A 12,338-nucleotide genomic window follows, 5' to 3' on the forward strand; every position below is an offset into this window, starting at 1 on the left:
TCAATCCCTGGCCAGGCAGCTACCCACATGGCACAGCAGACCTCTCCTGAATCACCCGCTGCTCCCCTCAGCAGTGTATTTCCGTCAATCTGCCTGTTCTGGTCCCCACTCTGTCTCAGGTGAATCCTTTTACCGTCCCCCACCACACCTCTGGCCTGTACTCCAATTCTTGTATGCATAAATAAATAAATATTTAAAAAATAAATAAATAAAATGTCCAGCTTTCAACAACAAAAAAATTATGAAGCAGGCAAAGAAACAAAAAATGTGACCAATACATGTGTGTGTGTGTGTGTGTGTGTGTGGTGGGAAATCAACAGAAACTATCCTTGAAGGACCCTGGATTATGAATTTACTGGACAAAACTTTAAATCAGCTATTGTAAATATAGTCAAAGAACTAAAAGAGACTACATCTAAAGAACAAAAGGAAAGTATGAGAATGATGATAAATCTGAGAAGACTGATAGAGATAAAAAGAATTTTTCAAAAAGAAGCAAACAGAAAATGTTGAATTGAATATACAAAAAATAAAATGGAAAAATCAGTAGAGCAGCTCAACAGCTAATTTGAAATGCCAGGAGAAAGAATCAGTGAACTTGAAGATTAATCAATTAAGTTTGTTCAGTTGAAGAACAGAAAGAAAAATAACGGAAAATAAAACAAGAGAGACCTTTGAAGCATACAAACATATTCATATTGGATTCCAGAACAGAAGGAGGGAAAGAGAAAAGCAGAAAAAATGCCACTGGAGCCACACTGCTTATGGTTCTAGATTGCATCCTCCACCAACTCATCTAACTGATAAGCCCTTGCACCAGTCCCTCCATGATGTTCATAAAACTAGTGATATTGGTACTGGCACTGTGAGCTGAGTTGAAATTGCTGTTCCCAAACCTGATGTTCCCAAACCTTTCCCAGTCAATGGTACAACTGAAGTAAAGTCTGTTGAAATGCACCATGAAGCTTTGAGCAAAGCTCTTCTTGGAGAATTAAATGTGTTTAGTGTCAAGAATATGTCTGTCAAAGATATTTGTTGTGATAATGTGAGTGGTGAGAGCAAGAATGACCCAATGGAAGCAGCTGACTTCATGGCTCAGGTGATTATTGTGAACCATGCAGGCCAAATCTGGTGGCTGTGCACTGACATGGAATTCACACAGCTCAGAATGCTGGCAAGTTTGCTGAACTGAAGAAGAAGCTGGATCATTGTTCTGAAAAATAAAAAAGCTGAAAGATGGACCCAAATGATTGGAATCTGGTGATGCTGTCATTAATGTCTATTTCCTGACAAGCCCATGTGTGTTGACAGCTCTGACTATTCTCCTTTGGACCATCTTGCTATTCATGACATGAGACAGAGGCGGATGTCATGCTGTGGGTGTCATCAAAGCAGTGGACAAAAGACAGTTGGAGCTGGAAAGGTCAGCAATCTTCCCAGAAACCTCAGAAAGCTAAATGAATATTATTCCTGATACCTGTTACCCCATTCTTAATCAGTAATAGAAGAACAGTTTCTGAAATGTTCTGCTTCTCTGATCCATCTTCTCCTTCAGTTGAACAAACTTGCCAGCAATGTGAGCTGTGTGAAAATTCCATATCAGTGCAGAGCCAGGCTTAACTTGCCACTTTAGTTTAATAGTATAAGACTGCCTAATGTCCTGGGGAAAAAAAAAAAAAAAAGGGAATGGAGGCATCATTCGCCCAGATTTCAAACTATACTACAAAGCCATAATAATCAAAACTGCATGGTATTAGAACAAGAACAGACTCACAGACCAATGAAACCGAATAGAAAACCCAAAATTTTATGGTCAACTTATCTTTGACAAAGGAGCAAAGAATATGCACTGGAGCAAAGAAAGTTTGTTCAATAAATTGTGCTGGGAAAACTGGGCCACTACATGCAAAAGAATAAAACTTGACTACTACCTCACACCATGCACAAAAACCAACTCAAAATGCATCAAAGAACTAGACATAATACCTGAAACCAGGGCCTCCCCGGGTGGCACAGCAGTTGAGCACTGGGCTGCGAGGCTGCCCGCAGCCTCTGCAGTGCTGGTTCGTTCACCTGCCACTGGCGAGGGTCCCGCAAAAAAAAAAAAAAAAAAAGACCTGAAACCATAAAATACATAGAAGGAAATATAGGCGAAACACTACGGGATTTGCACCTCAAAGACATCTTTACAGACACATCACCCAAAGCAGTGATAGTGAAGGCAAAGATAAACAGCTGAGACTACATCAAATTAAAGAGCTTCTGCACAGCAAAAGAGACAATAACCAAAACAAAGAGAAACCCCACCGACTGGGAGAACATTTTTGCACACAACACTAACGATAAAGGACTGATAACAACAATCTACAAAGAACTGATGATATTCAACAAAAACAAAGAAAATAATCCAGTCAAAAAATGGGCAGAAGCGGGGCCTCCCTGGTGGCGCGGCGGTTGAGCGCTGGGTTGCGAAGCTGCCTGAAGCCTCCTCAGCGCTGGTTCGATCCCCGGCTGCTCCCCGGCCACCAGAGGAGGGTCCCACATGGCGTGCAGACCTCCCCTGCCGCCCGCTGCTCCCCTCAGCAGTGTACTTCGGTCCTTCTGCCTGCTCTGCTCCCCGCTCTGGCTCTGGTGAATTCTCTCACCCTCCTGCGCTTCTGACTGTACCCAGTGCTTGTATACATAAATAAATAAATCTTTAAAAAAAAAAAAAAAGGATGCCTAATGATGACAATAGAATCTTCGGAAGGAAAGCAGACTATATTGTGGTGTGTGTGTGTGTGTTTGTGTGTGTGAGAGAGAGAGAGAGAGATTCAAGTTAATAGTTTTCAAAATCAGTACTTTTTTAAATTTAAATTTTATTTTTATATTCCCCATACAATTACAACCCCCTTATTTTGACTCCAATCCCTCCTTTCCCTGCCTCCTACCCCCCATAGAGTGTCTCTGGTTCATAGTTGTTTGTTGATTTTGATATTTTCTCTCTTACAGTTGTTCTTTTTCCTGGTCCCTTATTTAAGTTTTCTAGATTCCTGCTATGAGTGAGACCATCCAGTATTTTTCTTTTTCTTTCTGGCTTATTTCGCTGAGCATGATCCCTTCCAGCTCCATCCATGTTGCTGCAAATTGCATGTGTTTATCTTTTTTGAATGCTGAGTAATATTCCATGGTGTATATGTACCACATCTTCTTGATCCAGTCATCTATTTTTGGGCATTTGGGTTGTTTCCAAAGCTTAGCTATTGTAAACAGTGCTGCTATAGGGGTGCAGGTGCTCTTTGGAATTGATGTTTCTGTATCCTTTGGGTAAATACCTAGGAGTGGAATTGCTGGATCATATGGAAGCTCTATGTTTAGTAGGTCCAGAAATCTCCACACAGCTCTCCATAGTAGTTGGACCAGTTTGCACTCCCACCAGCAGTGCAGAAGAGTTCCTTTTGCTCCACAACCTCGCCAACATTTGTTGTTGCTAGTTTTTTTAATATGTGCCATTCTCACTGGTGTAAGATGGTATCTTATTGCAGATTTGATTTGCATTTCTCTGATTACAAGTGATGTTGAACATTTTTTCATATGCCTGTTGGCCATTTGCATTTCCTCTTTGGAGAAGTTTCTTTTTAGCTCTTCTGCCCATTTTTTGACTTGATTATTTTCTTTGTTGTTGTTGAGTCTCATCAGCTCTTTGCAGATTTTTGTGATCAGTCCTTTATCGTTAATGTTGTGTGCAAAAATGTTCTCCCAGTCGGTGGGGTTTCTCTTTGTTTTGGTTATTGTCTCTTTTGCTGTGCAGAAGCTCTTTAATTTGATGTAGTCCCAGCTGTTTATCTTTGCCTTCACTATCACTGCTTTGGGTGATGTGTCTGTAAAGATGTCTTTGACGTACATATCATGTAGTGTTTCGCCTATATTTCCTTCTATGTATTTTATGGTTTCAGGTCTTATGTCTAGCTCTTTAATCCATTTTGAGTTGGTTTTTGTGTATGGTGTGAGGTAGTGGTCAAGCTTCATTCTTTTGCATGTAGCGACCCAGTTTTCCCAGCACCCAAAATCAGTACTTTTTAATGGAAAAAACTTGTTCAAAAACCTGTCACAAAATTTTGAGACCCATTAAAACAACACATTTTTTTCTTTTAAAAAATTTTTTTACATTGCTGTTCATGTTTTTTATTTATCCCTCAGGTGTAGTTCTCGTAAATATCCCACCACCACATCACTTATGAAACATCACCGTGGTCCCTTGTGCTCTTCACTCCCCTGTTTTGATCCATTTTTCTCCCCCGCTTTATATCTCAGATCTGTAGTTGCCTACAAGTTTTGTCTTTTTTTTTTTTTTTGACCCTATGTTTGGTTTCCCTATATTCCTCCTATGAGCAGTATCATTCAATCTTTTTCTTTTTCCTTTTGACTTCTTTTTAAAAAAGATTTATCTATTTATGCATATAAGAACTGGGGTGTAGGCCAGAGGTGTGGGGGGTGAGAGGATTCACCAGAGTCAGAGTGGGGAGGAGAACAGATGGATCTACTGAAATATACTGCTGAGAGGAGCAGTGGGCAAGTCAGGAGGGGTCTGCTGAGCCATGTGGGTTAGCTCCCTGGTTGGGGTTCAAACTGAGGTTGCAGTGGCTGCCAATAGCTTCATAGTGCTGAGACTTAACCCCTTGCACTACCAAGTGGGTCCCTTCTGACTTATTTCACTGAGCATAATCCCTTCCAGCTCTATCCATGTTGCTGCAAATGGCATGAGTTTATCTTTTTTGATTGCTGAGTAGTACCCCATTGTGTATATGTACCACATCTTCTTGATCCAGTCATCTGTTTTGGGCATTTAGATTGTTTTCATGTCTTAGCTATTATAAATAGTGCTTCAGTAAACATAGTGTAGGTTTCCTTTCAAATTAATATTTTTGTGTTCTTTGGGTAGATTCCTAGGAGTGGAATTGCTGGGTCATATGGTAGTGCCATTTTTAGTAATTTGAGACTCTTCCACATGACTTTCCATAGTAGTTGAACTAGTTTGCATTCTCATCAGCAATGTAAAAGGGTTCATTTTTCTCTACATCCTTGCCAGCATTTGTTGTTGTTAGTTTTTTCAATGTGGGCCATTCTTACTGGTGTGACATAGTATCTCATTGTGATTTTGATTTGCATTTCCCTGATTATAAGTGATGTAGAGCATTTTTTCATGTGCCTGTTGGACATCTGAATTTCCTCTTTGGAGAAGTGTCTTTTTAGCTTTTTTACTGGATTCTTTATTTTGTTTTTGTTGAGTTGTGCGAGTTTTATATAGATCTTTGATATAAGACCCTTATCAGGTGTGTATAATGCAAATATTTTCTCCCAATCTGTGGGTTATCTCTTTGTCTTGGTTACTGTCTCCTTTGCTATACAGAAGTTTTTCAGTTTGATGTAATCCTAGCTGTTTATCTTTTCCTTCATCTTCTTTGCTTTGGGGGATGAGTCTTTAACGGTGTCTCTGAGATGTATGTCATGGAGTGTTTTGCCTGTGTTTTCTTCTATATATTGTATGGTTTCAGGTCTTACCTTCAGGTCATCCATTTTGAGTTGGTCTTTGTGCATGGTGAGAGGTAGTGGTCCAGTTTCATTTTTTTTGCATGTAGTGGTCTAGTTTTCCCAGCACCATTTATTGAAAAGAAAATACTATGCTTGTTCCGGTGCATATTCTCATTAAAATAAAGCTAAATAAAAAGACTTACCAAGAACAAGGCATCCTTGATAAGAATAATAGCTGATCTCTCTTCAGAAACCTTGAAGACTAAAAGCAGTTGGATGACATATTCAGAGACTGCAAGAAACACCTACCAGCTAAGAATTCTATACCCAGAAAGTTCTTACACAAACTAAGAAGAAATTATGACACTCCCAGATAAACAAATATCAAGATAATTAATCATGAGCAGACACATAAGGCCTACTAGAAATACTAAAGGGAATCCTTCAGATTCCAACGAAAGAACAAACTGATTCCGTAATTTCAGGTTTTCAGGCCTAGTCTCCCAGCCAGGACCAGATCCCAGGCTGCAGTGGTAGCGCTGATACAGCCACTGGACCACTGCGGGTTGGAGTCTCACGAAGCCGTAAAAAGGATTTGCAGATGTTTTAGATTAAATAAACAGAAAGAGACAAATTTTGTTAAGAAAGTAAAGTTTATTTAAAGGAAGAAAGTAAGGACTCCCAAGTATGCTGTACTTGGGAGGGACAAGGAAGCCATTGTGGGCTCATGTCTACGGGTACTTAAACCTTTGTTTCCCTCTATTTTAAAATCTCCTCATTTTATTTTGTGATGGGCTCTTTCTCCTAGTGGCCATACTTGTCTGGGCAGATGTGCCCATTTTCTCAGCTCTTAGAGTTTTACCTCCCCTGTCCAAGGTCTTATTCTTTCAAGTTTTACTGTCTTTGTTTAGTCCTCCTGGACTTCTTTTACCTCATCTCTGGTGTCTATTTTGGTTAGCACTTCTTAGAATTTATTGTCCTTATCTCAGAAGCCTGTATAACTCTCCTGAAGTTCCTGCCTATACTGTCCCTGAAGCTGTCTACTTAACCCTAACTTGTCTTGGAATTAAAAATGACATCACCTTGAATACACATGAAGAAATAAAAAGCACTGCAAAAGATAACTACATACATAAGTTAAGACAGTGCAGTAAGTCCTCACAACATCAATAATAGACTGTTAGAAATTGTGACTTTGAGTGAAGTAACAGATAACAAAAACAGGTCCATGAATAACATTGTTTTTTCAGCTTCAGCCAAGATCGTTTTTTTCTCATCAATGTTACAATAAAATGACATTGAACAAAAGAAGTTTCCTCAGGGAACTGCAGTATAAAAATAATTTTTATTAAAACTTTTCTGCTCCTACCTCATTTAAAAGATAACTGCCTAAGGCAAAACTATATATATCTTGTTGATAGACTTATATTAAGATGTAATTCGCATGACAATAACAGCACAAAGGAAGGTGTAGAGACAGTTATATAGGAACAAAGTCTTAGTATGCTCCTAAAATTAATATAATATTAATCCAAACTAGGTTTCACAAGGTTTAGATGTATTGTAACCTCCAGGACAATCACTAAGAAAATAACTTTAAAATATTGTCGGGGCCTCCCTGATGGTGCAAGGAGTTAAAAGCACAGCAATGTGAAGCAATCCACAGCCTCTGCAGGATGAGTTCGATCCCAGGCCAGCCAGGGAGCAACCCACATGGCACAGCAGACCTCTCCTGATTTACCCGCTGCTCCCCTCAGCAGTGTACTTCAGTTAATCTGCCTGTTCTGTTCCCCACTCTGTCTCTGGTGAATCCTCTCACTCTCTGCATCTCTGGCCTGTACCCCAGCTCTTGTATTCATAAATAAATAAATTTTAAAAAATAAATAAAATAGGGCCTCCCCCGGTGGCGGTGGCGCAGTGGTTGAGCGCTGGGATGCAAGGCTGCCCGCAGCCTCTGCAGCGCCTGTGCGATCCCAGGCCACCGGAGAGGGTCCCACATGGCGTGCAGATCTCTCCTGCCACCTGCTGTTCCCCTCAGCAGTGTACTTCGATCCTTCTGCCTGTTCTGCTCCCCGCTCTGGCTCTGGTGAATTCTCTCACCCTCCTGCGCTTCTGACTGTACCCAGTGCATGTATCAATAAATAAATAGATAGATAGATAGATAGATAGATAGATAGATAGATAGATAGATAGATAGATAAAATATTGTCAAAGAAACAAGACAGTTAGTTCTCCCTAGTGGCGCAGAGGGTTAAGCACAGCACTACGAAGCCTCTGCAGAACGAGTTCTTCCATGCATAAATAAATAAATCTTAAAAAAAAAACCACACTGGGATTTAAAAAAATTTTCTATTCCTCTGGGCCCCTAAGTTTTCCTTATGTGCTTCCCTCCAGTTGATTTTTAATATGTAGTAGTAACTTTCTGTAGATCACCACAAGATGAGTCATGGATTCATCTCATCGGTCTGATTTTTTTTTTTAAGATTGATTTATTTACGCATACAAGAACTGGGGTATAAGCCAGAGGTGCAGGGGGAGCAGCGGGTGGGACAGGAGATGTCTGCCGTGCCATGTGTGTTGCTCCCTAACCGAGTGGGGATGGAATTTGCGCTGTAGAAGCTGGTGATAGCTTGATAGCCCTGTCTTTAATCCCTGCACCACCAGGGAGGCCCTGATTGTATTTTAAAAATGGGCATATTTTTCCATTGTACTAATGTAAACTTTTGAATGTGTTAGCAAAGTGTACCACACTGTCTTCACCAAAGGTGTTGCAGCAGTGGGATTATAGAAAATCATCCCCCAAGTTGTCCATTTAAGAAGCTCCCAGGGGTCTCCTTACAGGTGAGTGGACAGGGTTAAGAAAATGAGGAGGCTATTCCCCTAGGCCTGATAGGGGTAGCAAAGCAAGAGCCAAGGAGGAGGGGCCATTTGTCCACAGACATGGTCATGGAGAGATCATTATGGGCAGAAGAAAATAGGGAGTGAGAAAGAAATAGTACAAACTTTCCTCCTGCCCCACTCTCCTGCTGGTGCTTCCTACTGTCCTAACCTAACAGGAAGTGAGGGGGCAGGGGATTCTGGGAAACAGTCTACAGAACTCAGGTGCAGGCAGGAGGGTAGAGACAAGAAGCAAAAGGAGAAGAGCTGGCAAGCACCATGAAAATCCTTCACCTTCTACCTACCGCTGAGATCAACCATGTTGACTGTCAAATTGGTTCCAACTTGACCCTGAGGAATCTTCAGCCATCTTTAAAACCCTGCCTTCACCTTTCTGGAACAGGATGCTACCCCCCTGTTTGATTTGATTTGGGTATGGAGGTCTCTCGAGTTGGTTCAGTGCTTCTTTCTTCTCCCATTTTAGCTGTTGGGAACCTTCACCACCTTGCTGCTGTTTGTCAAGTTAAGATGACAGATCTCTGGAGGACAAACACCTAAGCCCACCTGGCTGCTGAGGACATGGTCTTGTTTTGATTTCTCTGTGGCATTCACTGATTTGGGGAGGGAGATTTATTGATAATAAAAGATTCAGAAACCCCTATCATACTGACTGGTTTTTCTTCCTTTTTTATTTTAATTTCCATATCAGCTGGTGATGATTTTAGTTCTAAGGACCTAAATGGAATGACCCAGTCTTTGCTGTCATGCCACTGTTTGTTTTGTAAATTATTTTGTGAAAAAAAATCTAAAATGTTTACACTCACCAAGAGTTTGACATATTATTTTATGATCCCTTTTTTCCCTTTGATGAAGGACTTCAAAAGTAATCACAATGTCATTCTTCCCCCCATTCACCTCATTTTACACATCTAAACATGTACACATTTGGGGGGCCTCCCTGGTGGCTCAAGGGACTCAACCTATGAGGCAGTCCACAGCCACTGCAACACGCGTTCGATCCCCCCAGCCAGCCAGGGAGCAATCCACGTGGCGCAGCAGACCTCTCCTGGCTCGCCCACTGCTCCCCTCAGCAGTGTATTTCAGTCAGTCTGCCTGTTCTGTTCTCACCTCTGTCTCTGGTGAATCCTCTCACCATCCACACCTGTGGCCTGTATCACAGTTCTTGTAGGCATAAATAAATCAATCTTTAAAAAAATAAAAATGTACACATTTGTGTCCCTAACCCTAATGCCATTAGCACACCTGACTCACTGTGTATCTCCCCCTCCTTCTCCCAACCCCATGCACATGTTGAAACCCCCATGGTGATGGACTCAGGACAGGGGGCCTTCGAGAGGTGATCAGGTTATAGGGTGGAGCCCTCATGAGTGGAATTAGTATCTTAAAAAAGACAGACCCCAGAGAGTTCCCTCATCCCTTCTGCCATATGAGGATGTGGCAAATAGATGGCCATCTATGAACCAGGAAACGGTTGTCACTGGACACTGAATCTACTGATGCCTTGATCTTGGACTTTCCAACCTCCAGAGCTGTGAGAAATAAATGTTTATAAACTTCCCAGCCTATGACATTCAGTTACAGCAACCTGAACAACCTGAGCCAACACATAAGGCAATTAATAGATATTTCCTTGGCATCACCCAATACCCAGGCCATCACTGAATTTTTCCTATTGGCTCAAAAATGCTTATGTTTCATTTCTTTGTTTTTTTTTAAAGCTATAATTGGCTCATAATATCATATTAGTTTCAGATGTACAGCACACTGCTTCAATATTTGCACATACTGCAAAATGGTCATCATAGTGAGTACAGTTAATATTTGTCAGCATACATAGATACAAAAGTTTTGTGTGTGTGTCATGAGAACTTTTTTTTAAAGATTTATTTTTTTATGTGTACGAGAACTGGGGTACTAGCCAGAGGTGCAGGGGGTTAAAGGATTCACCAGAGACAGTGTGGGGAACAGAATAGGTGGGTTTACTGAAATACACTGCTGAGAGACGCAGCGGGCAAGTCAGGGGAGGTCTGCTGCGCCATGTGGGTAGCTCCATGGCTGGGGGTTGAACTCATGTTGCAGTGGCTGCAGACTGCTTCACAGTGCTGAAGCTTAACCCCTTGCGCCACCAGAGAGGCCCCAATGAGAATTTTTAAAATCTACTCTCTCAGCAGCTTTCAAATATGCAACATAGCATTATTAATGATAGTCTCCATGCATCCCCAGGCCTTACTCACTTTTACACCACCTTCTGGATTTGCTTTTTGCTTTTCTATGGTAACTCTACCTTGTTCCTCTCTCCCCTGTATTTCCTGTAACTCACTCTTCTCAGCCCTGCCTGTGGAGAAGTGTTAACAAAATAACCTAAATCTGGATCCCATCTCTCCATCTTCTGATTGAATTGTACTGGTCTGTGTCCAGGGCATGGATACTTTTTACACACATCCAGGTGATTCTAACTGATGGTTATGTCTGAGAATCAGTAAACCAAGGACTTGATCAATGACCACTGCTGCCTGAATCAATTCTTTTGTTGATGATTGCGGAAACAGTGCCTCATCAATTCTTCCTCTTTCTTTGCAGGGGAGGTTGGGGGATGGCTTTTTGAAGAGGAGAAAATGGGCATATCATATTTGCTGTCACTGCAATCATCTCCCACTTTTTTTTAAAAAAAAAGATTTATTTATGCATACAAGAACTGGGTTACAGGTCAGAAGTGGCGGGGGCGGGGGTGAGAGGATTCACCAAAGACAGAGTGGGGAACAGAACAGGCAGATCGACTAAATACATGCTGAGGGGAGCAGCAGCTGAGTCAGGAGAAGTCTCCTGAGCCACGTGGGTAGCTGCCTGGCCAGAGATCAAACTCACGCCGCAGTGGCTGCGGACAGCTTCATAGGTTGTGTCCTAAACCCTTACACCACAGGGAGACCACATCTCCCACTTTTGACAAGAACACCCTAGGTTTTCTTTGAAACCAGCCCACCTCTAAGATTTCCATCAATTAAGGAGGGGCGGCCATGTAATCCCTGCTGGTCAATCAAAATGTTTTGTGTATCTAATGGTTGTTGTTTTAGGCATGGAAGTGGGACCCAAACTGAGAGGCTAGGTTTGGGAACTTAGAATATACGACCAGGAGAGAGGAGCTTTTACCAAAGATTGTCTGGTTCAGAAGAAGCCACCTCAAAGAGGAAGGTTGAGAATACTGGGGCAGTATGTAATACCTGGATATAACACAGTCTAGCACTCTGCAGTTAGTGCATTCATTCAACAAACATCTGTGGAGCTCCTGTTGAACTGTTTTTATATAAAACACTTCTGACACCAAATGTGGGGGGTTTTCTCCACACCAACTAATTCTCTGCAGGCACTAAACAAGTGTCCTACAATTCTACTCTGACGCATCCCAGATTTTGCAACAGACACCACAGGTTTAAGGGCTCAATCCCACAATAATGTCTGCATTTCAGATGTTTGTTGGAAATACTGGGTTCCCAAGTGACCCACACTTATGTATGACTGAGCTACAAAGTCGGGGGACCCTATACCCCCCTTTCAGGTTTGATAATTATTGATAACTCAAAAAAAGCAATAGTACAGAACAGGTTAGCATGGCTCTTTGTGCAAGGATGACATGAATTTCATGAATCCTATCATTTAAAAAGAAAGGCTACAACTCAGGAACAGCCAGTGGAAGAAATGCACAGGGCAAAGCATGAGGAAGGGCACAGAGCTTCCATGCTGTCTCATGGCCTCCAGCACCTTTATGTGCTCACCAACTGAACACTTAACCCTGTTGTTCAGGAGTTTTTTACAGAGGTTTTCATAGGTAGATATGCTTAATAAAACCACTGACCACTGGTGATTAACTCAATCTCTAGCCCCTCTCCCTAAATGTGGAGAATGGATGGGACAGAAAGTTCCAATCATGTAAT

The sequence above is a fragment of the Talpa occidentalis genome, unplaced genomic scaffold, assembly GCF_014898055.3.
Source record: "Talpa occidentalis isolate TD23 unplaced genomic scaffold, MPIMG_talOcc4v2.1 talOcc4.12, whole genome shotgun sequence".
NCBI classification, from domain to species: Eukaryota; Metazoa; Chordata; class Mammalia; order Eulipotyphla; family Talpidae; genus Talpa; species Talpa occidentalis.